This window comes from Chroicocephalus ridibundus, chromosome 12 (genome assembly GCF_963924245.1).
Source record: "Chroicocephalus ridibundus chromosome 12, bChrRid1.1, whole genome shotgun sequence".
Classification (NCBI taxonomy): Eukaryota; Metazoa; Chordata; class Aves; order Charadriiformes; family Laridae; genus Chroicocephalus; species Chroicocephalus ridibundus.
Window position 1 is genome coordinate 17,719,447 of NC_086295.1, and position 26,075 is coordinate 17,745,521.

Here is a 26,075-nt window from a genome sequence, read left to right on the forward strand (position 1 = left end):
GGGACATTACGCTGCTGTCATTTTGGGGGTTAGCGAGCTGGCTTTGCGGCGCCTGGTGTGTGCTCCGGCGAAGCCTTCCTCATTTCTATTTCTGGGTCACATCCTCAATCTCCCTTCTTATCAGGTTGCATCTATTTATTTTTTTAATTGAATGCACTTCTGCTTAGCTGGTGCATATTGTCTCACCTGCGTCCTCCCTGGCAGAAACGTGGCTCGTTCCTGGGTGTTCGCATGCTGAGAGCTATTACCATGCCCACTGCAGCTGAGAGCGGTGGATAAAAATACTGGGTTTTGGGGAGGGTGTGTAGATTTTGGGTGCATGGTTTTAATTAGAAATTGACATTTCTAAGCCTTTGGCTGCCAAGCAACAAGCATCTAGAAAATGATCTCGGTTGTGATACGTAGGTACCCAGCGTCCATCCTCTCGGCTGTATTTAAAGCCTCAGAAAGGGCCACCTCCCCGGTCGCTGCACAGGCACCCCTGGGTGGTGAAGTTGGCAGTTCAGCCAGATGGCACCACGGCAGAGCGGCTGACCCAGGACCCTGTCACCCCCCCGCCACTGCTGGAGACCGAATGTAAAATGACGTGGGAATGGAATCTGCTATGAGAGCCGGTGGGATGCTCTGAAACTGCAGCCGAATGGAGCCCTGCCTGCTCCCTGTGGGTCAAGCCCAGGACTTGCCACAGCCTGAGGACTTGTCGCCTTGGTCAGGGGGCAAACGGGAGATGCAGCCGCAGCCCGGAGCCCGCACGGACAGAATGCTGCAGGAGGCAGAGAGCACGGAGATGCTCGTGCAGCTCTGCAGGCGCTGCCGTACAGCCTCCCCGGCCTCAGCCTTACAGAACATGCAGCTTCCTCCTTATCTCTCCTTTCTGGAAGAGATTCTTGCCTTGAATTAGCTGCCTGACTCACTGCACTCTTCGCAAAACAGTGTTTTGTCCTCTCTTGCTTGCAGCACCTCCCCTCGAGCCCTTCAGCCAGGCTGGCAGCAGAGGAGAGCAGCGAGAGACAGTCTCCAGGAGCAAAGCCCCGCAAAGCCTTGGCACCTCGGGGCCATCCCGCAGGTCGGAGGGGCCGATGGCCACAGCACGGTCCCCCCCCGCACAGTCCTTGTTCCTCTGGCCTCCCCTGCCCCGGGCTGGCAGGAGACGGGGCTGCGGCGCGTCCCCGGCTCGGCAGAGGCAGAGGTGCCCCTTGGGGTGATCAGAGCGTGGCAGCAAGGTGGGCTCCTGAGTAGCGGATGGAAGGCTGGCACTGCCTGATCAGTGTCCCTCTTCCTTTCCTGGTAGTGACTCATTTCTCATGGGATATTACCCAGAGCTTTGCAGGTACTAAATATACCGGTATCTCTCGAGGAAGAGCTGGACAGTATCATAAACGTTTCCTAGTGCCCAAGCCGTGGTTTCCTGCGGTGAAAACGTGCAAACAGTCACACGGAGCAGGGTGATGGCCTGCCTGGTCCCACGCTGTATGTCTGCCAGTGGTTCCTGGCAAACGCTCCCCAAAAAGTCATTATATGCTCTTAACGTGCTTAATGGTGCAGCCCCCTCCTGTGGGGGCTGGATCCCAGCTGGCCAACGGGTCTCGGTCCGTAGCAGGAGGTCTGCTGTCCCTTGTTTGCTCCCCCTCTGGCCTCTTCTCCATAAGTGCCTAAGCTTCTTTCTGAATCTTGCTAAGCTCTTTCCTTCAGCTTTATCCCATTACTCTTCAGTCTTCCCCGCAGCATCCCTTCAGGTAACTAGATGTGGCCTTATAGTCTCAGCCCGGATGCTCTCATTGCTTGGCTCAGCATGTGTTGGGTTGAATTCAGTGCGTTGCAAACGTGAGAGTAAGAATCTGACTGAGCTGAGGCCGCTTATTTCACCCTTCTGGGTGTTCAGTCCTCGGTGCGCCCTCTTTTGCACGCTCACTGAGGATACTTTTTATTCCAAGATACCATCAACTGTAGGTGATGCATCTTGTCTCTCCTCAGAGGTGCTGGTGGTCAGGTGGCTTGGTCAGGTGGAGTAAGAGACCCATAATCTGCCGGTAGGTGCCCATGAAATAACCACCCCACCTGTCCTCGCAGAGAATGTGGGCTTCGAGCCTGGAATGAACCTGGTTAGGAGGAATTTTATGACAAAGGGTAGCAGAGGCTGGTCTGATGGACCATTCCTCCTCGGTGAAACAGGCTTTGTAAGAGGTGTCACCCAAGACGAAGGCAGGGGCAGAGGGAGATGCTTTCCATGAGCAGGACGCAGAGAGCACAGGAAGACTGGGGCTGAGGTTCTGAGCGTATGTGGCTACGTCGGCAGGCCGTTACTGACCAGCAGTTGATTTCGTCAAGGAGCAGGAGGAGAAGAGCTGACTTCTGAGCGATTCGTTGACAGAAGACCAAAGCAAACCAGGCCTGCCCTCTGCCTGGCTGGGAGGTGCGGGAGGTCTGCACCGCGTGGTGCACGCACCTCATCTTTTGCAGCCCGTGGCAGATTTTCTGGCCTTTTCACCCCTCAGCGGTCTCCAGAGCTATCTGCAGCTCCCTGAATGTGCAGGGGGTTGTAGGATCTCCCTGGAAGGGCCACATCAGCTCAGAGCTTCATGAGCTTGGGGGATGCTAATCCGCCATGCCAATGTTCAGTGCATCTCCCCTTTTCTGCCCCTCCAAGTCTCCGGGAGCGCTGGGGTCTGGGCCCCACACTCGAAGGGCTGCTTCCCTGCATTGCCCTCATCTGGATTCACCGCGTCTCTTCCTTATTCTCCCGGGTCCTAAGTCAGTCATGGTCATTTATCTCGGGGTCCTCTAGGCTCCACAGCCCCAGTATTGCTTTGTGCGTGCATCCATCACCCTGCACTGCCGCCTCGCTTACTCCTTCTCCTCCGTCCGACCTCCCCACGTGTTGTCCTGGGGCCCCTCCCCAGCTTGGCTCGCTCCCTGTGCCGAGCCAGGCTGGGTCATTTCTCCTGTTGGCGGTGAACCTTTGGTCCAGTATGACTGAAATGTCCAGCGGCGTCTTTGACAAATGGCGTCACCCTTGGAGCCTGAAGCAACCCAGTGTCGGGGGAATTGTTTCTGCTGAACAGCAGAGAGTTGCAAGCTACACTCAGAGACTGTCCTGTGGGCTGCTGAACTTCCAGGAGGATAAAACTTGGAACACAAGGGCCTTTCTGTCACCAGGGTGGCTTTTCTTCTCTCACACTCCAAGTGCCCATTGCTCATAGAGTGCCGTAGGGCGAGTCCCAAACTCAAGCCAACTCCTCGAATCAAAACAGCTCTGTTTGGATTTGGTTCTGCCTCCTCCTTCCTAAATAACTCTGTTCCTCTCAGCAAATTGACCTCCCACACAGCATCCTGCCATCATCTTCATAAGGAACGTAAGAGATCCTGACTTGTCAACCCTCGTCCTCTTTTGCTGCTCTGTGGAGACAAATCTCCCCTGCCTCCCTGGGGGGACTCTCCTGGATCCCTCTGTTTCTCCTGGGAAGCCCATCCCCTCCCTCCCATGGGAACAGCCCCCTCACACCCTGCCTCGGCTCTGCTCTCTCCCTAACTGGTCTAGGGCCCCTCAGGCTTGCAGCACAAGCATCTCTAAGTCTGGAGAAATCCCCTCAGATGGCTGTCCCAGGCCTCCTGCTCCTCCACCTCTACACTCACGCTGTCTCTGCCTTCTGTCCCGCTTGCTCAGCACAGGGTCCTGTCTGCAGGTTTCTCATGATGGGCTTCAAAGCTCTGCTCAGTCTTCATCTTTGATCTTTCTCCTGGTCTCCACACATTCAGCCCACTAGCTTAGGAAGCTGGTCCTCCTCGGCTTTTCTGATGTCTTTCCCTGGTTTTCTCCTCCCTTTCTCATCTCTGCTTCTCTGCCTCTTCCTGACACCCGCCTCCCTCTTCTGCTGGATGCCCACAGCATCCTGTCCTTCAGCCCTTTCTGTTCTCCTTTCACACATTATCTCTGGGTAATCTCCACCACCCACTACCTCCAACCGCTATCTCTATGGTGACTCTCAGATATACCGTGCTGCGCCAGACTTGTCTCTTTCTTTCCGAAAAAAAATCAGCCAGCCTGGCTGACATTTCCTGGTGGAGGTCTAGCCCCTCAGCCCAATTTCAGCGGAGAGAGAGCAGAGCTCATCGCCTCTCACCAAAGCCTTGCCCCATCTCTCCCGAGCGGACGAGACCTTCGTGCCGCACCGCTTTGCTCCACCTTGAGCTTGGCTCCTTGTTCCATCTATGCCTGAGCCCTGCACCGTCTCTCCATACGCCGCTTCCAGATAAAGCCTCTCACATTAATTCCTCCAGCTGAAATCCTCGTCTGGGCTCAAATACGTTGCTGTTTGATTACTGCTAGACTCTTTTCTCTGGCCTGATGACAGCAGCCATGTTAATGAATACTCATCGCACCGGTTCCTGGAAACATTATTTCCCCTTTGCCTTGAATGCGTCACCTCTGGGAACATCCATGCCCCCTGGACGTTCCCTCCTTTATCACCAGGAATGGGAGCCCTTTGTCTTCACTTGGAAAAGCCCCTGCAGCTTTCCTGCTAGTGTCCGACTCCCCGCTTGATTCCTGTATGCCGGAGAAGTGAGGTTTGGGGCTGTTTTGCAGAGAGACCTCCCCAGTGGCCCTTTATTCCCAATATCCCTCTTTATCCCGCCGTCTTATTCCTCCACATGGTATTTGCTGGGTTGCTAACTACCGACACAGCAGGGGAGCGTGCCAGCCTGCCAGGGCTGCCCTCCATCACCCTGGGCACGGCACCCGGCTGTAGGCTTCTTAGGACACCGAGTGGCTTTTCTGAGGAGCATGCGTACGCTCGTGGTAAAATCAGCAACAAATCGCACTTTTCGTACCTTCATCTTCATTTCCTCTCGGACGGCTGGGGCTGACATAAGGCTCGGGAGGGTTGTGGAAAAGGCAGGATGATGGAAAAGGCATTGCCCCTCAAAGCCAAAAGGTTGAAGACTGAGTGGTCCTGCCACCGGGATCTGGAAGCCTCCTTGCTTTTGACAGAGATGAAATGCGCTTTGCCTCTGCGGCGGCGTGGTGCCTTTCGAAGTCAGCCATTCGCTCCGCTTCGGCTCTCCTTTGTCCCCACGCCTCTGGGCCCCCAGTCTCCATCGCTGACAAATAACCTGCCAAATTTCAATCGGAGAAGAAAAACCATTTTGAAGCTGAGAGGCATTTAGAGAGGGCGTTCGAAAGCGTGCGGGTAGCCGTCATTGCCCTGCAAAGGGAGCCAGACCCCTCTGGAACTTGGGAGAGGAAAATGCCTGGGTTGAGACTGACTTTAGAGGGTGCGGAGAGCACTGTGGGGCTCCTTGTTCCTCTCTACTTGGTCATTTCCCCTTAGGGATGAACTGAATGGTCAATTCTGTATTCAGGGCTGCGAAGGCAGCTGCACTTTTGCTGAATCTGCTACAGGAAGGAAAAAAAAAAAAAAATCTGTATATTTCCATTTTCCTTAGAGAATGAAGCCTCTTCCCCAGAAAGCCAAGCTCTCCATTTGCAAGAGCAGCAGGGCAAAGTGATGAGAAAATAGCCGTGATAGCTGCTCCTGACATCTTGTGCTCGTCCCTCAGGCCTTACTCTGAAGCCTCTAGGTAGGGGAACGAAGGTGCACAGCATTCGTTTTTAGAACTGACCGCTGCTCGGCTCTCTGAACGCCTCGCTTTCTCATGGGGCGGCGCTGCTCAGGCCTCCCGGAGCAGCGAGGTCCATGAATTAACCATCAACCACCTCGGAAACCACAGATACTAGAACTGCCCAAGGCCAGGCTGGGAATCCCTGGCAGGGGGAAGTCCAAGAGCTCTTGCTCAACGTCCTGCATGGACCCATCAGTGTACTGAAAAGCTCGTTCCTTGTCCCGCACACCCCTCAAAGGGGCATCTGGATAGATGCTCCTCCTGTTCCTCCAGACAGGTTCCTCAGCTCTGCCCAGGAGAGGACTTATGGGGGTCAGGCAGGGGGAGTGCCTTCCACCCAGTTAGGAGCAAAGCATCCTAAGAAGAGACGTGAGAGCATCAGAGAATGTGTGAGGAGCAAGTACACTTGCCCTGCAGGCCTGTGCTGGCTGCCAGGCCTGACAAGGTCACCCCCAGCCCATGGCAAGCTGGTACCTCGGAAGACACATATGCAACGGAGTGACCAAAAGCCATGGGCAAAAGAGAAGTGAACAGTTGAGCCTAATTTGTGTAAGGTTGTAAATGAAAATCGCTGTGGCAGATGGTCAGTGGATTATTTTCCAGAGGGTTAAGCAAGACCCAGATTAGGAAAAGCTGAGAAACTTTGTTGTGGTGTGCGGGACATTATCCTGGGGCTCAGGACAGAGGGAGCCCAGTGCCTTTTCCGGGGCCCCTGGCTGTGCGGGGGGGTGGAGGAGCCCAGCCTGAGGATGGCAAAGCTGGGAGGCTGCAGGGGCAGCCGCAGGGCCAAGCGCGCAGGCTCTGCACACTGGGTTGGCACCACAGGCAAAAGGTGCCCCCGGAGCTTCACATGTCTTTAAAGCCAAGCTCCTGCCCAGAGTGGCTGGTGACCCCCTGGCTGGTGTCAGCCCTGACTTAGGGGAGGAGGACATTTCGGTTTCGCAGGTGAGCCCGGACACTGCCCTGGCCCTGCGGGGGGGCCGTGCCCACCGCCCGCATTCCCCAGGTTTTTCCTTGCCCTTGCCACCCTGGCAGCATCCCTGGGAGCCGTGCTGGGGTGCTGTGCCGGGCTGGCTGGAGGGTGCTGCGCCCTCCCCGCTCCGCTCCCTGCCCTGATTTCCTTCTGGAAATCCCAGAGTCTCCTCCAGATCCAGCTCTGGTTTTGGGGGCAGCCATCTCCCTCTCCCTCTCTCTCTCTCTCTTTCCTCTTCCCTCCTTCTGCTCTCCTTCCTCCTCCTCTCCCTCCCTCTTCTCCGCACTGTACTCTCCGGGGGCTCTGGGTACCGCTGCAGCATCACTCGCCACCTCCATCCCGGAGGCTGGGAGAGCGGGGCGGAAGGGGAGGGCTGCGGGGGACAAGCTGAATGAATGGGCATCGCCTCGGTGCTGCTGGAGCCTCCGCATAGGGGCGAGGCGGCCGGACCGCGCCGCGGGCAGGGGGGCAGCGGCGGCCGGCCAGCGGCCGGGACCGGGCCGGGCCGGGCCGGGCCGAGCCGAGCCGGGCCCCCCGCCGGGCCCGCCGCCGCCGCCGCCGGGGCGCTGCGAGGAGCGGGCGCTGCCCCGCCGCGGGACCGCTCCGGGCCGGGCGCCGCCTCCCGCCGTCGCCGACCGAGGTGAGCCGGCGGGGCCGGGGGGCGCCGCGGGGGCGGGGGGGGGGGAGGGGGGGGGGGGCGGCGGGGGCTGGGGGCCGCGGCGGCCGCCCCGAGGCAGCGGGAGGTGGCGGGGGTGGGGGGGGGGGGACCGGGAGCGGGGCGGGAGGCACAGCCCGGGGGGACGGTGTGGACGGGACGGGCTGGAGGGTGCGGGGCGTAGGGATGGACGGTGCTGGGAGCGGGCTGGACCGTGCTGGGGCCGGGCTCGGTGATGCTGGGGTCGGGCTCGGTGATGCTGGGGCCGGGCTGGACGATGCTAGAGCTCGGCTCCGTGATGCTGGAAACGGGCTGGGTGATGCCGGGGCCGGGCTGGAGGGTGCGGAGCTGGGCTGGATGGTGCGAGGCGTAGGGATGGACGGTGCTGGGAACGGGCTGGACCATACCGGGGATGGGGTCGGTGATGCCGCGGTCGGGCTCGGTGATGCTGGGGCCGGGATGGTGGGTGCGGAGCTGGGCTGGATGGTGCGGGGTGTAAGGGATGGATGGTGCTGGGAACAGACTGGACGATGCTGGGGCCGGGCTCGGTGATGCTGGGAACGGGCTGGACGGTGCTGGGACCGGACTGGAGGGTGCTGGGGCCGGACTGGACGGTGGGGAGCTGGACTGGATGGTGCAGGGCTGGGCTGGATGGTGCTGGGGCCGGGCAACAAGGAGTTAATGGGCTGCGGAGCAATCGGGCTCAGAGAGTGTGTGTGTGTGTGTCTGTGTCGGTGTGATCCAGCACCCACGGGGGGGGGGGGGCGTGGCCCGTGACACCCCACGGGTGTCTGTGGGAGGCCGCGGGGTGCAGGTGCTGGTGGCAGCGTGTCGGGGCCCCACGGCTGCGCAGGCTGGATGCGAGAGCCACAGCAAAGCCTGTCCCCCTGTCCCCGCCGCCTCTCCCTGGGAGCCACACTGCGCTTGTCTGTGCCTGGGCGAGTGTTTGTGCCCGTGTGCGGGATGCGCTGCGTGTGTGCGGGATGCGCTGCGTGTGTGCGGGGTGAGCTGCGTGTGTGCGGGATGCGCTGCGTGTGTGCGGGGTGAGCTGCGGAGCCGGCGCCCGGCCTGTGCGGTGGGGCCGGGGTGGGAGATCCAGCGCCTGCCTGCCGGGGTGCAGAGCGGAGCGTGTCCCCATTTCCGTGTGGGTGCCAACCGCATCGAGCCTCTGTGCGGGAGCCAACCCCAGCCCCGGCGTGCGTTGTGTGCGTGTCCCGGTGCACGCGTGTGCCCTGCTCCGGGCACGCGTGGCGCGGGCACGCGTGTGTATCGGTGGGTGATGTGCGCCCGCGTGTCTGGGCGCTGCAGGGGGGGTTGTGTTGGAGGCTGTGGGTGTGCGCCAGGGAACACAGGAGTGGGATGGAGGGAGCAGGCACGTGTGGGGAAAGCAGGGAGGTGCGGGGAGGCTGTGAGCACCCCTGTGCCAGGGTGGCCTCCTCCTCCGCGGGCAGGGGGACAGCATCCCATGGCAGCGCCAGCCTGGCTCCTGGCACCTCTTGTGAGCGTGTCTGTCCCCTGTCTCGCCGAGCGTGGCCCCGGCCTGTGTCTGGCTGTGTGCATCCCATGTGCATCCGGAGGAGGGGGAAGGCAAGGCTCATCTTCCTCTACCTTCCCTCGGGCCCTGAATGCCCCCCTCGCCTTTCCCTGGGCCGGGGATGGGTGTCGTGGTGCTGTGCCGTGTGCGTGGGCAGGCGGTGCCCGCTGGCAGAGCTGCCTGCAGAGGGAGGGTGGCCAGCCTGAACCTCTCCCCCCCGCTAGTTTTTGCCCGTGTAAAGGTGCTCCTGCATCGCACTGGATCCCACCGAGCCAGAGGGGCTGCGGGGAAATGGAGCCGGCCGGGGCAGCGCCCTCTGTGCCCCTGCGGATGCTCCCAGCGTATCCCTCCAGCTGCAACAATGGCATGGGTCAGCCCTCAAAGTGTCCCCCCACATGCTAGTCCCCCTCCAGGAGAGAGATGCCATGGAACAGACTCCTCCAGGCCTTTGCCATGACGCAGTTAGGAAGCCCTGGTCCAGGATGAGGCCCGGGCAGCAGCAGGATTTAGAGCCCTGTTGCCATCATTTCCTTTGGAGTTTGGCACCAGCGTGCCTTTGAGGAGGTGAGCCTTGGTGACCTTCCCGACACCGTGCCACCATCCCGGTGTAGGGCCAGCACCTGCCGCACCGTGGGCGGACGCGTCCCTGTGGATGCGCGGGGGCCGGCAGCTCGCAGGACCTGGGCATCTCGGAGCGCTTCCTGCAAAATGGACTCTCGGAGCCTCGCGAATCCGCCTCCAACCGCTTCTCCTCCGAGGAAGCACAAAGCAGAGGCAGCCCGCAGGCTTCCTGCGGGAAGCTAACGCCTGGTCGGAGCCGCCGCTCCTGCTTCTCAGACATGGGGCTGCTTCTTACGCCGGCAGGAAAATGGGGCTTTTCCAAATGCAGGCTCTGCAGCTGGTGTGTGCGAGCCCAGCTCCGATCTCCGCAGCAGCTCGGCTCCTCTCGGTGTTACATGACGTACCGGTACAGTTGGAAGCACGGCTGCAAGTGGGGAAGGAATAGAGCAGCTCAAGGGAAACCTGCCACTCCGCAGCAGGAGACTTCTGCACCTTCTTACGCCCTCCTGCCAGTCCCATGGCGCCGGGCTGAATTTCACCCTCGGAGCGTAAACATCTGGCAAGCCAGGAAAAAAAAAAAAATGTAAATCAAATAAACATTGGTTAGTAATAGGAGACCCGTTTTGAAATTGGTTGGGTACCTGCATGCCTCCCAGGCAAGCTTTTCTCACGTTAACCATTGTGCATCTTTGCATGAAAAATGAGGCTTTATTTTCAGTCTGGGTAACGGCAGCGCAGCACGGCTAGAAATGAACACGCTGGGTCCCCTCTAATCTGTCCACAATCAGGCTTCTCCCAGGCACTGAGCCGCTACTGCCGGTGTCGGAGATGAATAGTCCTGGATCCAGATGGCAGCCTGCATTCCTCGCTGCCCGCATCATCCCTTCGCCATCCGCAGAGGAAGGGAGCGACCTGCGAGGAAGCGTCCCTGGGAGGACCCCCGTGCCACGGCAGCCACCTGCGTCCCCGGTTTTGCTGCCCGTGGCTCAGGCCGAAGCCGTCAGCTTGCGCTTCGCGGCGTCAGCCACGGGCGAGGCAGCACCTGGCTGCCAGAAGCTGCGCCGGTTTCCGATGTGCTTTTGGCCGGGGTTCAAGGTGCTCATTTCGAGCTCGGAGCTCGGCGTGGTTCTTCTTCTCGCCGTCTTCCAGCCTGGATGCGTGGCAGCTGGGGCTGGAGCCGCAGCCGGCCGAGCGCCCTGGCCAGCCATGCCTGGGGCTGGGGGCTGCCCGCAGCCCTGGGTGGCCTTCTTGGTCTCCTGGGCCACGGTGGGGTGAGCCGAGTCACCCCAGGTGGGGCTGAGACAGCGCCCACCCTCCCCATGAGCAGGCCGTGTCCGGGGAGAGGACTCCGGTCGTGCTCACTGACAGCAAAGGGGCTGCGGGCGGGTGGCAGGCCATAGCTGGGGGGGTGACAGAATCACAGACTGGTAGGGGGCGGAAGGGACCTCTGGAGATCACCCAGTCCAACCCCCTGCCAGAGCGGGGTCACCCAGAGCAGGTGGCACAGGAACGCCTCCAGGCGGGTTCGGAATGTCTCCAGAGACAGAGACCCCCCCACCTCTCTGGGCAGCCTGTGCCAGGGCTCTGCCACCCTCAAAGTCAAGAAGTTCCTCCTCATGTTGGGATGGAACTTCCCATGCTCACGTTGGTGCATCGGTGGGAGTCATTTTCAGCAGGGAATCTGCTTGATTATTCTTCATTTTGGGGGGGTGGTGGTGGGGTTTATGTCAGGTTTATGCAGAATAAATGGAAGAGAAGATTCAGCTCCTCTGCTTGGGGCTGTGAGGGAAGCCCTCGCCGTGAGATGGTGTTTGAGGCGCTGCGTCTCGCCGAAAGCCGGCAAAGCTTTTGTTGAAACGACGCGCTCTGAGTTTTCCACCGACCTCTTGCAGCTTGGACTTGGTGCGTCCCACTCTCTGTGGCGTAACAGTGACGGTGCTTTGCAGAAGACGCCTGCGTTTCACGCTTTGTATCTGCTTCCACGTCTTGTTTGGGAGCTTGGCTCTGTGGGTAGTGCCTTTGGCTACAAAGAACCATTAGCAGAGTTTCCAGCGGGCTCCTTGCGGGGACATCGCGTCACGGTTTGTGTCTGCAAGAGAAAGGGAGTCCTCAGCCCGTTCTTCCTTGCACTGGGAACGTTCCCGTCAGGCTGGACCCTAACGTGCCAGCTCTGGTTCCGCTCAGGCAGGCTCTCACGGATGCCAGCCTTTCCCAGCCCTAATGGCTGGCTGGGGGTTCGGACCGTGGGCTGTCAGGAAAAATACCTTTCCTGAAAGCTCTTCCTGAACTCCTGGGTTCAGGGCCTGGCTCACTGCAGCTCTTTGCAAAGCTTTCCAGCTGCTCGAAGGAAGCACCGTACAATTTCCAGGGCCGTTAGGGTGATCTCGGTGGTTTTATGCCTTGTGGGGATGGGGGGGGAGGTTGTGACAAGTAGCTACAATCCTCCACTCTGCTGGCTGCAGGATGCTTTGGATGTCCCCTGGGTCTGGCTCCTGCGTTCCCCGGGGAGCGTGGACCCTTCTGCACATCCCTTGGGTGACTCCCACCTTGAGGGACCCTGTCCCCTCCATCCCCCAGCACCTGCTTTTGGGTTCGGTGGCCCCTCTTGTCTCCCGCGCTGCCCGTGGGCTGGTTGGTGAGGACTCGGAGGAGCAATCTCTGCAGGAGGGACCCAGGAGCTTTGAAGAACGGTGTTGACACTTGCAGTGGGCAGAGGTCTGGCCGGCGAGCAGGGAAGGTAGGTGGTGTGTGCGCAAAATACGTCCAAGGCAGGAGTGGTGAAACTGCTGGGCTCTGTGCTCAGGAGGAGCAGTACGAGAGCCATGACAAGCATCATGAAAGTCCCTTTACAACGAGTATTTAATATCCGAATCCCTCGGCTTTTTGTCTCGATGTGTCTTTGCGGGACAGGGGCCACCCACACACTTTCCCTTGCAAGATGACAAACGCGCGCCAGCCCTGGCTGTTCTCCTCGCTGCACAGCGCCGCAATGGGGGCTGGCCGGCATGGCCGGGCTGCTGGAACCCTCTCCCTGCCTCTTCCCTTCCATTTTCCGTCTCTCTCAGATGTGGCAGGGTGTTTTCTTCACCCACATTGCCTCAGGGCCTTGTTAGAGGAGCAGGTGCTGGAGGCGGGGCATTGATTTCTCACGTTCGGTGCCCAGGATGACCCAGCTGATGGCCAGGGCTTCGCAGGGAGCAGCTTCTCTCCGTGCCGTGCGGGCCGGGAAGAACGTGTGGCAGATGTCCCCAGGATGTTTCAGGGCATCTGCTTGTGCCCTAAGGATCCTCGGTGGCCACCTCCCCTCATGTGAGACACCCCTCTGCGCCTGGGGTGCCCATAAGGGGGACAGAGCCGGGCCGTCCGTGTGTGTCAGACCAAAGTCCTTGGCTGCAGCCGCGGGGAGCCTCGCCGTTCGCTTTGGAAACATCCTCTGGGTGGTAACGCTTTCCACCATCTTCCCGCCTCCGTCCTCCCCCCGGCTCAACTCCCTCCCCTCTGGTGTCTCCAGGGCTTGCACCGCTCTTTCCCCATTCCCACCGGGCACGGTTCTCTCCCAGCCCCTCGCTGTCCTCTGGGGCTGCCCTGGCACAGCCCTGCCGTGACGTGACGTGTCCTTCTGTCCTTCACCCTCGGGGCAGCTGCCGGCTCCAGGGATGGTGATGGCCCTGCCTTCCCTGAGAGGCTGCCGGGGCCGACACCGGGGTGGGCAAGGGCCACGTCCTACCGCTCCATCAGCAGAGCAGCACCCCACGAGGTATTTATAGGCTCGGTAATGTTATTCCCCTGCCAAACTATTACTGAAATAGGCTCAGTGTGTGTCATAGGAGAGAGGATTTTAATGGCACAGTTTCCTTGCTGCGGGAATGAAGCTGACGCTCCCTCCCCGTTTCCCTCGTCCGATTAATTTTTCCCTTGGCGGAGAGGCGTGAGGGGACGGCTGCTCCGGGGGCTTGGCTGAGGCTTCGTGGGCTTGGGCAAGTCCTTGAGATGGGCACCTCAGCCAGGAGTTCATCGCCCGTGTCCGCCGGGACCTGCTGCCTTGCAAAGGCAAAAGGACAAGGTCCCTTTTCCAGCGATTTTCGTGTTCTGAACAGTAAGACAATTTTCCGAATGATCAGAAAGGGCCAGTGTGGCATTTTCTAAATAACCCACCCTCCTTCTGTCTCAGCTGGACACTGCTGCTGGTTTGGGAAGAGGTCAAAGTCCAGTGAATCCTTTTAGCGGTGCCTGGAGGAAGCGTTTCGGCTGGCTGAAGAGCAGAGGATTTCGCAGCCTGCTTCCCAGCAGTTCATAACCACTGGTGGGATTCCCTGTCTAGTCCCCGCGTGCCGTGGCTAAAAGTCTCTGGGGTGGGAAAACCAATTTCATGCCAGGCGTAGGTTTGGGTTGTGTTTTCCAGCCAGCGCGCTGGATGCGCTGGAGGCTGGAGGTGCACGGATGGACAGACCCACCACAGCACGGTGGCCGGTGTCCTCTCCCCCCAGGTGGAGGAGGGTCGCTGAGGGGGTGTGTGCCCTCCGTGATGGGATGCAGGGCAGCTGGGCTGGGCAGGAACAGGGGCAGGAAAAGGGGCACCTACGCTCCTGTGAGCTCCTCAGCCATTTCTTGAGGCTGGCCGGGTGTGGGAGTCCTGGCCCCGGCGCCTCGGATGGGTCTGCCTGGGGCATTTGAGCCTTGAAGGGCATGAGCAGAGGAGAGCAGCCCGGCACTGGGCCGGTGGAGGCCAAGGTCGTGGGCTGTAGGCCATGGGGGGAGACAAGCCCCCCGTCTGACATAGCGGTGGGAGGCTGCTGCAGACCGGGGCTCCCCAGGTTTGGAAGCAGTTGCTGCTGGGGACCCAAGGAACAACGAGAGGCTCTGGAACCGGAGGAGCAGCCCCTGCCCTTGCCCCCCTGATGTCTCCACTGCTCTGCTTGGAGCTGGGAGCTGCGGGGGGACTCCTTCCCCTGCCATGGCTCCTCGCCAGCCTCCGGCGCTGCCCACATGTGACGCAGACAGACCTGCCCCCGGGGCCTCCGTGCCCTCTGCCCCGGGGGGAGCCGGCCAGGGGCTGGTGGCCAGGAGGAGCCCTGTGCCCGCTGTCCCCAGTCCCCCTGCAGCGCTGCTCACAAGCGCCGCAGCCAGGCCCTTGCAGAGGCAGCTTGGAAACTGGGAGCCAGCATGCTGGAGAAAAATGTCCTTCCCACACAGAGCCCGGCCTGTCCTCCTCCCTCCAGCAGCGCTGCTGCTGGCGCGCTGCAGGCTCAGCGCCGCGCCGGGCTGCAAAGTGACGGGACCCCGCAGGACGGAGAGCCCTGGGCTCCGGGGCAGGGGGTGCAGACGGAGCGGATAGCCTCGGGGAGGCTTCTCCCGCGATGCCATGGGTGTCTCCCAGCACCCAGCCCTCCTGCCCATAGCTCTGCGGGCCTCCCTTGCGCCTCTTCCACCTTTTGGTGGAGGTTGCTGTGGACGGGGTGCTGATGGTGGCAGCGCGGCTCTGGAGGCAGCATCCCTGCCCCGCTCTCCTCCTGCCCACACCTCTTTGGCTTCCACCATTGCTGGCAGGTTGCCCAGCCAGCTGGACCCCACGTCCTTCTCACCCCCAGTTATTTCCCGGACAGTCGTTCCTCTCCCTCTGGTGGCGGCATATCCTGAGATCAACGCTGAGCGCTCTCCTCCTCCTCCTTGCTGTACTATCCCTTAGGACAGACCATTCAGCTCGCTCCTCCTCCTCCTTTTCCGCTACATTAATGAGTCTCTTTGCACTAAGAAGTCGTGATAGCTGCCAGGGGACCTGGGAGGACTGTGGAGAGTGGTGGGGAGGCCACCAGCCCAGCTTCCAGGCTTTGGGATGCTGGGTGCTGGGTTTGGGATGCTGGGCGCTGGGTTTGGGATGCTGCTGTGGTTTCCTCGGTGTTGGCTGAGCCCCTGGCACAGGGCGTGTGGGGCAGGAGGGACGTGACGGGCAGGGGGTATTTTGCACTTGCTCCTCAGCGGTGACAGGAGGTGGAGGAGTCAGTTTGGGGCAGCACCCGGCTGCTCTGCTATGGTTTTGCCCCATTTCTGCCGTGCTTGGTTCTCCTTACCCTGCTGGAGGGCTTCTCCTTTGGGGATCTCGTGGGCAGGGGGAGGGCAGCCCCCGCGGTGGCCTCCCAGCTCCACCCCCACAGCAAAACTCCCTGTGGCCACTGAAGCTCCCACAAAGGCCTGTGCGTCTCACGGGACGTTTCCACTGGTGGGCTTCAGACCCAGCGGGCTGTGTGTGGGCAGGGGATGTGGGTCCTGGGCAGCCTCCAGCCCCTCACCCAGGAGCTGGTCCCCCGGCTCAGCACGTGCCGGTTGGCAGCAGAGGGGTCTGTGCGGCAGCTACTCATGGTTCAGAGCCTTACTAATGAAAACTGGACTTTGCAAGCACATTTGGTGGGCATTGCTTTAATTTTCCAGTGTCTCAACACTCTCCAAAACCTGAGAAATGGAGATGGTTTCTTCTCGGCGGGGAGGGAGGCTCCTGTTGTCGCTCTTTCACATATGCACGCATACACACACACACGCACACAGAGGCTCCTCTTTCTCTTCCTTCCCACTTTCCTCCTCCAAAAGACTTCAAACACTTTATGAAAATGTTATTTTCTCCCAAACTGTTGCCTTTCTGCCTTGCTCTCCCCGAGCAGGCTGCTGCCTTTCCCTGGGCTCCGCTCCACGTGTGCGCTGGCAGCCACGTCCCTGCGGCGGCTGCAGCCCAGCCTGCAGAAGGGGGAAGGTGCTCGGGTGGCCGTGCCGGGGGCGTGCTGGGCTTCTCCCTTTGCTTCTGCTGGGGCTCGTCTGATCCTCCAAGTTGCTCTAGACACAATAAAGTAAAACCCTCCCGCGAGGTGGTGCGGTGAGGATGCAGCTGCCCAGCTGCACTCTCCGGGATGCCATGGAGGTCTCATTCACCAGAAGCACGTTGGAAGGTGCCCGCAGCCCCACGGCAGCCTGCTCCTGGCAGCTGCCCTGCCGGGGGGTGCCGGGCCGCAGCGCTGGGCAGGAGCCCTGCTCCCCCTGCATGTGTCAGGCTCTGCCGTCTGCGTGTCCCGCGGGCAGGGACGGACCCGGGGACAGGCTGGAGGTGGGCTGGAGTTGAAAAACCCTTTGTTGTCTTGTACGAAGGGGACTGACTCACTGCTCTCCCGTGCTGTCATAAGCAGATGGATGATTTAATCACCTAGCAACCAAAATAACGTCAGGTGAGGAGCTCTTCCCGATCTGCTCCCAGCCCACAGCCCCTCTGCTGGGCTGGTGGCAGGGGCCGGACAACCCCTAGCCATTCCCCAGCCCTTGGGCTTCCCTGGATGAGGCTGGCAGGCGGCCCTCTCCTGCCGGCCCCACCAGAGTGGGGTGCGGGGCTGTGCTGTGCGTCACGCCTGCCACCAGCGGCCCAACAGAAGTGGCTCTCAGAAACATGGCTGAGGTGGTGTGCACAGGGCAAGGGGCGAGGGGGTCCCCCAAGGCCAGCTCCCGGGAAGGTCAAAGGGGCATCTCCAAACATAGACAGAGGGGCCGAGTGTCTCGCACCATTTGGGCAGGTTGCTGACTGTCTGGAGCACCCAGGGCTCCCATATGAGGAGAGGGAGGCTTGTGCCTCGGACCTCCAGAGCACAGTAGAAGTTTCTGGGAGGTGAGCCCAGAGGACTTTGGATGGGATCCATCAACCCCTTGACACCCCCTCCTCTGTGTGCACTGCTACGGTGCCAGCTCTGGGCGCCCTTGGCTCCTGCCCGGTCCATTTGCCTGGCACCCTCGAAGCGGGAGAATAACCCCGGCATCGGTGTGTTTGTTCCAGTTCTTCTCCCGTCACAGGCAGGGAGGCCTTTGCCTGCCCTGTCCATGCTCATGGCATAGCCCTGACGCTGTCAATCCTGTGCTGCCTGAGACGGCAGTTACCCCCTGATGGCTCCAGCCACCCCCCAAGGCTCTTGGCACGGGGCTACTACATCCCTGCGGGACGGGTTCACTACAACCCACCCCGCAGGTGACGAGACCTCCTGCAGCAGGGTCTGAGCTGAGAAGGAAAGCAAGTGCTGGGCAGGCAGAGGGCTGCCCCAGCCTGGCCTGGTGGGGCATGGAGGTGTGAGGGCATTGCTGATCTTGGGGCATTCATGCCGCCCATTCGGAGCTAGCTGGAGTCCCTTTGCCGCAGACCCCTTCATGGCTCCTGGCGTGGGTGCGGGAGCGCAGCGAAGCGGTTGAGGACCCATCTGCCCAGGCCACAAGCCCCAGCACCCTCGTGGGACTGCGCTGCTGGGCTGCTCAGGGCCGGCTTCTTCCCCCAGGGTGCCTGATCTGGCGCTCAGACCTCGGTGCCAGTGTGAGATCGCTCGCAACCCTCAGGGCAGCCCAGCATTAGCCGGTCCAGGGGCTGGAGGGTGGGATGGAGAGATGCCACTGAGCCATCAGACGCTGACCCAGACCCATGCGACCGTCTTCCCCCCCCTCCCCAGAAGCAAACACCCAGCCCTGGAGCGGTTGTGCCAGGCGAGCCTCGCTGGCTGTGGAGGCGCCGGGCAGTGGGAGCTGCTGCTCCCCTCCTCCAGCCCATCAGGCTGAAGGACGCGGGGCCATCGCAGTTCCTGGGTAAGAAGCTGGCACCAGTGCTGCAGCTGCCAGGGACCGGAGGAGGGCTGTGTAAATAGGGCACCCCAGCTCCCAGCTCCTCTTTGTGGGGCAGAGCCGATATAATTAGACGATACGCCCTGTTCCGTGCAGCACGCCGAGAAAGTCTTTGTGCCGCCGCGGCCCCGGGGAGCCCCGCAGCCCTACTTTGGTGGCACCGCTTGTCCCAGCGAAGGTGAGCCACTTCCAGGCAATGACTGGTTTGCTCCCTCCTTCCCTGTGCTGCTCCAAGAAGCACTGCCTGGTGGCCTCGCTAGACGACCGTGTCTCCTCTCCTCTGCTGTGGGTTTGGTGGCTTTGGTGGATGGACCCTGCTGACCTACAAGAGAGGGGTCAGTGAGGTGGTGCTGGCAGGGACCTTAAAGATCATCTAGTTCCACCCCCCTGCCATGGTGAAAAATTTCTTCCTAATGTCCAGGAAAATGAGCCGTAGCTATTTGGGAACTCCTGCTTTGTGGTTCTGACACCAAAGCCACCAAATCCAGACTGTTTTGCCCCTGCCAGCAGCCGGAAAGGTGTTTGGCACCCCCACTCCTCCAGCCACTTCCAGTTCCTCCACGGGGATGGGCTCAGACCAAGCACCCACCAGCTCCCGACCAGGTCAGGGGTGGGTCTGTGGGTGCTCCCTGCTGAGTTTGCTCTGGGAGCATCCCTCATGGGAACGGCCACAGCCTGCTGCAGAAACAACTGAGGTCTCTATGAACCAAGGCAAATTTCAGAGAAAGAGTAAAGGAATTTTAATTCCACAAATGGAATGTTTGCTCGGATCTGCTAGTTTACGCTGGAGATGTAAAGCTGCTTTAACCTGCCTTTCTCAGAGGGGCGTAAAGGGATGTTTGTGTACATCGTGCTCAGCGCCCGGGTCAGGCTGTTCTCCCCGGGAGTCAGATCCGATCTCCCGTCTGAGGACAGATTGATCGACTCACTGGCTCAGAAGCAGCTGCTCAGCCTTGTCGCAGCGCTGCTGCCCGCTCCTCTGCCCGCTCGGCCGCGGCTCCCAGCCCGCTCCGGCAGAAGCACTAGGGACCTGCTGCTCTTCACCTCTCCAGATGTGCTACGCACGACTGTGCCTGTGCCTGCCCCGGGCAGGGCTTTGTCCCCCTCCCACCAGAGGATGCTGGCTTCAATTTGATGGCTTGGCTGGGGGAGAAGCAGTGGCATTGCCACCAGCAGGGAGTATGGACCAGGTGTCCCTGTGTGTGTCATCTCCAAGCCAGGGATGACATAGCCAGCAGGAGAAAAGAGGAGGGAGGAAGGCATCTGCTTGGACATTTCCCACCCTGGGCAGGGAAGGGACCCCATGGTGGGGTGCATGGGACCATGGGGCACATCGGGACCTTTTCCATGAGAAGAAGTCACAGTGCATTGTGGCCTTAGAATCATAGAATAGAATCATAGAATAGTTTGGGTTGGAAGGGACCTTTAAAGGCCATCTAGTCCAACCCCCCTGCAATGAGAAGGGACATCTTCAACTCGATCAGGTTGCTCAAAGTCCCGTCCAACTGGACCTGGAATATTTCCAGGGATGGGCATCTACTACCTCTCTGGGCAACCTGGGCCAACATCTCACCACCCTCATAGGAAAGAACTTCTTCCTGATATCTAATCTGAATCTCCCCTCTTTCTGTTTAAAACTGTTGCCTCTCATCCTATCACTCCCCTCCCTGATCCAGAGTCCCTCCCCATCTCTCCTGGAGCCCCTTTAGGGACTGGAAGGGGCTGGAAGGTCTCCCCGGAGCCTTCTCTTCTCCAGGCTGAACCCCCCCAACTCTCTCAGCCTGTCCCCACAGCAGAGGGGCTGCAGCCCTCCCAGCATCTCTGTGGCCTCCTCTGGCCCCGCTCCAACAGCTCTGTGTCCTTCTGCTGTTGGTGGCCCCAGAGCTGGAGGCAGCGCTGCAGGGGGATCTCCCCAGAGCGGAGCAGAGGGGCAGAATCCCCCCCCTCGCCTTCGGGGAGCTTGGTGCCAGGAGAGGCCCTGGCTCACCCTGGCTGGTGAGCTGGCTGGAGGGTGCAGGCAGGACTGTCCTGCCTCGGCGCTGGCATGGGGACGTACCTGAGGGTGGCTTGTAGCAGCCCGTGGTGAGGCCCCAGTGTAGGAGGGCCATTAGGAAAGCCCAAGTTTCCCCTACTGCCACCAGGCTGTGGTAGAGTTGTTGGCAATGGGGCGAGCAGAGCAGGGGCGGGAGCGGGGCTGGATGCTGCTGGTGGCTGCCGTGTATGTGGCATCTCCTGCCCTTGGCAATGCTGCTGGAGGATGGCGCGGGCTGGAAGGAGAGACGTTTTTGGTTGAAAAGCCAAAATGATGGGAGACCAGGCCATCGCTGTAGCTGGCGAGGACTCACCTCTGCACTGAAGTCCACCCAGGAACCCCTGAAGGGGGTCCCCACTGCCCCGCAGCACCCAGGCGGTTGCTGTGTGAAGGCCAGCCAGGGAGAGCCCCAGGTCCATCCCTCCGCTACCCCTCCCCGATGATCAGAGCAGCTGCTGGCCCAGCACAAAAGTCCTCAGAGACCCAGCCTGGGGAGAAAAGACTGTTATTTTGCCTCCATTTCCTTTCCATTTGTCCTCTCCTCCAGGAAAGGAGGATCAGCCTGGGCAAGGCACTGCTCCCCAGGGAGCCCTTGTGTCCTCTGGCACCTGGACCTTCACAGGATTCACAAGGAGGAGGGAGGAGAAAGTCCCAACCTGTGGATCTGAGGAGGTCATCCAGGTCTGCAGCGGGCTCCGACTCTCCTGTTTCCCCCAGAGACGGGAAAGGCCAAGCCTGGGAAGGAGCCAGTGAATCAAACCCGGGCTGCCCGCACCCTGCTTCAAGAGTGATTGCAGGCATCGGAAAAATAAACTTCTGCGGGCAGAGCAGTCGAGGGCCTGCTGGAGGCTGGAGACCAGCTCCAGCGCAACTTCTTCTGCTCGAGCCTGGCCAGCAGGCTGGCCTCTCCCCTCCGGACGGGAACAGGGGAGGACAGGGAGACCCCAGCGGGCCTGGGTGCTCTGCTGGACCGGGGCTTGCGTCAGTTCCATGTGCTGCGTGCACCATCTTCTACCTAGTAGAGAAAAGGCAACGTCTGTTTTCCCATTGAAATTCACAGTTTTCCTAACTTTTATCATAACGGGAACATGAAATCTTGCCTCCCCTGGAAGTCCCTGCAGCTCAGCAAGAGGTTGCTCCACATTTCACTGGCACAGGGAGCTGCAGTTCGGACAGTGGGTGCTTTTCTCCCAGCTGTTGTCCTGGCATCACTGTTAAATAGGTTTCTGCAAAAAAACACACTCAAATGCCGTAAAAGTGTGGCTGGAAGTCCTGTTCTCTCTCAGATCATATGTTTATGGGCATAAAGAGCTTTTATAGGTAGATTAACTTCATTAAAATTGAAAGCACTCATTAATACCACTGTAACTCGATCTAATAATACCTTAAGCTTGGCTGGGTTCGTCTCTGTGATGAAGCTGCTCCTCTGTGGGTGCCGGGACCTGTCGCTGAGGCTTCCCTTCTCCTCCCTCTGCCCTCACACCACGTTTCCTGCGTTGGGTGGTGCTGGCTGCTGGGTCAGGGTTGTGCCAAAAGGCTCGCTCAGCGCCAAGGGTCAGCGGGGAGCACCCGGGGCCACGCAGAGTGGGAGACCGTCGAGGGGGGGGTCTTGCAGACGTCAAGTCCCAGCAGGGTCACGCTGGGGGTGGAGGACAGGGGTATCTCTGCCCCGAGGACATGCTTTCAAGTTCTGGCTCTTTGCTCTCTCTCCTTTGCACGCAGCGGGGAGCACTTCTGGAGGTAGCTGAGCTGCTTGGCCGTGCGCCCATCGGTGGGTTGGGTTTCGGAAGGGGAGTGATGCTGGGGAATGGGGGTCAGCACTAGGAGGACTTTTGGGAAGGCCGAAGATGTAGAGCAGTTCCTGAGGTGGTCCTAGACCAGCACGATCTGCTGTTTGATCTGGAGCAGGAGAGAGGAGCCCGGTCCTACAAGGTGCTATGTGGGAAATGGGCCCTGCTAGAGGCAGGAAAGGTTTAGAAGGGGCTGAGGCCAGCTCTGCTGCTCCTCCTTGGCTGGGAGCGGTGTCTTGTCGCTGGGCACTGTCTGCAGGAGGTGCTCAGAGCAGTCTCCACACACTCGTCATGGGCATCACCCAAAACGTAGAGGCACGGGGCTGCTTCCATTGTGCCCCCGCTGGGGTGGTCCGCTCAGAGGTACGGCCATGCCTGCCTGCACGCACAGGGACTGCCGTCGCCCATGGCTCTCATGGACTCCCATCGCAGCACCGAGGTGCCAGTCGGGCCTTTTCTCTTGGAGCCCTTCCCCAGCCAGAGCCAGCTCCCTGCCACCAGCAGCCGTGTGGGGAAGGAGACAAAGGGGAACCCCGAGAAATGGCATGAGCAGTCTGGGGCGCTTCTTGTGCCGCTGCCCGCTGCTGCCCGGTCATGGGAAGGAGGGTCCACGTCCCCCCCGAGGCAGCGCAGGTGGCCTCCAGCCCGGCGCCAGGCTGCCCTGCCCTGGCAGCGGCATGAAGATCCGATTTGTCTCCCCTGCCTTCAACTGGCCTCACTAAGCAGGTTTTAATTTTGTTAAATAAATATGAAGTAATGGCAGCAGGGCTAGGAGCCAAATGGCCTGGGGACATCCTTGAGAGCCAGACGAGCTCTGCGGAAGGGCGAGACTCGCGGCGGGAGCTGCGCGAGCTGGGGGTGGCGTGGGGCAGAGCCTCCCCGGGGCGAGAGGGAGCTGCTGGCGGTGGGGCCAGCGGGGTGGTCCTGGGCCTGCTGGCGTGGAGCAGATGCTGCTCGGCGCTGCGGTGTGCTCGCAGCGCCTTGCTGCCTTCAGAGCAGTTTCTAAATGGCTGCTAAACATCACTGTCAGGAGCACACTCATCTTCCCTTCCTAATTAGTGGATCAGACAGTAATTTGTAATCCTTTTGAATAGGAAGATCTTAGTGTCTAGCCCTGCAGCCTGGGCAGGACGGAGCAGATCTTGCCCTGGCCAACAAGGCGTCCAGGCAGGGATAAGGCAGAAGGGCTTTGTGCAGGGTCCTCTCGGTCTCTGCGAGAATTGCTCTCCCCTGCCTCTTTGGTTCAACGCACCTTCCTCTTCCTTCTCCAGACTTTCGGCATTCTCACTTCTCTTTGTGATACCAAGTGTAAAATCATCAGCATGGCAGCCCCAGCAGCAGGCTGGCTCACAAGCCGGCTCCCGCTTGTCTCCAAGGTGGTGGAGGTGGCAGGGTGACACAGCCCGCGGGAGCCGGAGCCCTGCGCACCGCTGGTGATCCAGCTGGGCACGGTCACGCCGGAGTCGGGATGGGTTGCGTTGCGGTCGGGGAAGCCCCCCAGGGCAAATCCCTCCCAGCGTGGATCTGGTCTTAGACGTGCTGTTAAGTGTTTGCGTTTTCAAGGCTGAGGATAAAATGGGAGCAGAAGGGGGAAAAAAAAGCCAACAAGCTGAAAAATAAGGTGCAAGGGAAGAGGGAATGAGGGTGGGAGGTGCACAGAGGGCAAAGCGGTGAGCAGAGCACGCAGGGGCGGCAGGCCCAGGTTGGGTGGGTGGGGAGAGGAGTCCGGCATGGAGGTGGTCTGGGCTGGTGGCCATCGAGAGCAGCACGTGAAACAGGAGTTTGGTGTGATGGCCACAGCCTATCCCCAGCGTCAGCGTCTCTGTGTGGCCCGTGACAGACCAAGCCGTGCTTTGGGGAGCGAGGCAGAGCTGGGGATGGAGGTGGAAGCTCCCAGGGGGGCAAGAGCAGCGGAGGGGACAGTGGTCATGGTGTGGAGGGGGGCTGAGCCAGGAGAAGGGCGGGCAGCCGGCAGACCTGCAGGCACAGGGTGACGCCGGGTGTCGAGGCTCATAGGAAGCTCTGGCTTTACGAACAGCGGTGACAGGCGGGATCAGCACTTTGGGCAGACTGAGGGGACCAAGGAGTGGTGGCATGCTGGGCGAGGGTCATGCAGCCCTCACCACGTTAGGGATGGCACTGAGAAACTCCTTGCTGCTGGTGTCTTTAGCGTCAATTAAACCGGGAAAAGCATTTCTGTCCCGCATGCATTAACCTTTATAAATGGCTTAATGCGAGGTACAGCCGCAAAGCACGGGAAGGGTCGTGGGAGTGGCGCAGACGCGGCTCACGTTGTCACCCCGGGCATGAAGAGCCTGGCCCTTGGGGGCACTGCCTTGCGGCGGGGGGGGAGCAGGCAGGTGCCCGTGGGGCAGGCGGCAGGGACGGAGCCGTCCCAGGTGGCAGAGATCTTGATAGAAGGAAACGGCTACAACCAGTGTCTTCAAGGAACACCACTTTCCTACTGCATTTCTACAGCCTTTAGAAGAACGTGTTTATAACAGCGTCGGTGACTCACGGAGCGCGCTTTACTCACCAGCTAATGACTGAGCAGAGTTCCAGGGCTCTTAGATAAACTCAACCTTTCTCCCAGATCCCCGTGAACAGGGGAGAGCGGTCTGGGGCATTCAGAGAGGGCAGGGGAGCAGCACGGACAAGGAGGGCACCTTCTTACCCCAGTCCCAGCTCCCCTGATGCTGAGGGTCTGCCCCGGAGCCAGAGGTAAAAGAAGAAAGCAAGGGATTTTGCGGGAAGACTGGAGAGCGGCACATGTAGAGGCTTCAAAAGCCACATGCTGCATTTTTGGTGCTCATCCTTGCGAACCCCCACGCAGCTGCACCCCGAGGCAGCTGCCCACACATCCGTGGAGAGGCTGGTGAGAGCCACCCAGCTCCCGGCGGAGCAGGAGGAGGTGCGGGAATGGAAGGGGCACTGTGGCTGGAGCAGGGAGCTGGGGAGCCTCAGGGGCTGCACTTACTGCAGTCCCTGGTTTTACGTAAACTTGTGAGTCTGCAGGGGAGAGGCTGCTTTGGGGACGAACAAGAGGTTCCTGGAAGACAAGCTTCAAGCCAGGCCTGGCTACGAGTGGCTTGCAAGGAACAAAGAACAGGAACAGGGTCACCACGCAGCGCAGAACCTTCATGCACCATCAGAGCCTGGATGCAGAGAGGGACAGGCTCTGGCTTTCTGGGAGAGAGCACATCCCACCGATGTGCCCGCACTCACTGCCCTGGTCATGCCGCAAAGGACACGTGCTGTTTGGTGCGTGGCCAGGCTGCGGGAGGTCCCAGCCTGGCCACAGCTGGGGCTGCTGACGCCGGGTCAGTGGCGTGTGCAGGAGCCCATCTTCTGGCTCCCGGCCTTCTTGCTGGGGTGAGCTTTCCCCGGCTCTCACGCCGACGCGCTGCCCTGGGCTACCCAAGCGGAGAGTCATGAAGTCAGGGTGAGCACGTGCTTGCAGGTAGTCACACGAAGCCTGTTGTCACTGCGCCTTCCAACCTGCCACACTTGTCACACTCAGCAGGGAGGTTTTGGCGGCCCCAGGCACCCGCTGGCCGGTTTAGGCAAACCAGAGGCCAACCCACCACAGGTCCTCCCCTCCCGGGGTGGCTCTGGATCAAGCTACTCTGCGTGAAGCGGGAGCATTGGCACTGGTTTAGATAAACCGCGGGATTGGTGGGATCAAAACTCATTCCCTTCATGTGCCGGCAGCGCACACGGGTCTGGCTCGTGCACGGGGACCCTGGGACGGCTGTACGGGCTCGTCTCCTCTGCCAGGCACGCACCGGGCCGGTTGTGAAGCCATTGCAGAAGCGGGATGTGAAAATGAAATGAAAACAATGCTCGAGTGTGTGGGGTGGGGAGGGGACGCGCAGGAAACGCAGTCGAACTCTGCCTGCTTCACAGCTCGTGCTGCCTGCAACGCCCCCCCGCCCCCCAGCTGCATCCCACGGGGGCCGGGGGGAGCTGGAGGCTGCTGGGGTTCCTCGGACAAGGTGGGATGCGTGCCCAGGACATTCCCTGGCGGGCAGGATGCCCGCACCCCTCTGTTCAGCCTGTTCAGAGTGCGCCTTGTCTGCGATTAGACGTGTCCCTGCTGGCACGGAGACCAAGAGCCAAGGAAAGACCCCTGTGTCTGAGAATAGACTTTCTTGTGCCCACTCATCTTGTTTGGATGCTGGCTGCATCCGAACTGCCTCCTGGGATGGTTCCTGCCTGTACTGGTCCCAAACCATGCCCTGGCCCCAGCCGAGAGCCGTGCCAGGACTGGAGGGCTG

At 60.5% G+C, this 26,075-nt stretch overlaps 1 protein-coding gene across 1 annotated transcript in view; it reads left to right on the forward strand.

The window, feature by feature from the left end:
• Positions 1–6,852: 6,852 nt before the first annotated feature.
• The window catches only part of DLGAP4 (DLG associated protein 4), a 179,612-nt gene continuing 160,389 nt past the window's right edge, over positions 6,853–26,075 (forward strand). Inside the window, exon 1 of the mRNA XM_063349695.1 lies at positions 6,853–7,235. The gene's annotated coding sequence lies outside the window, so the exon portion shown is untranslated. The remainder of the gene's footprint in view (positions 7,236–26,075) is intronic.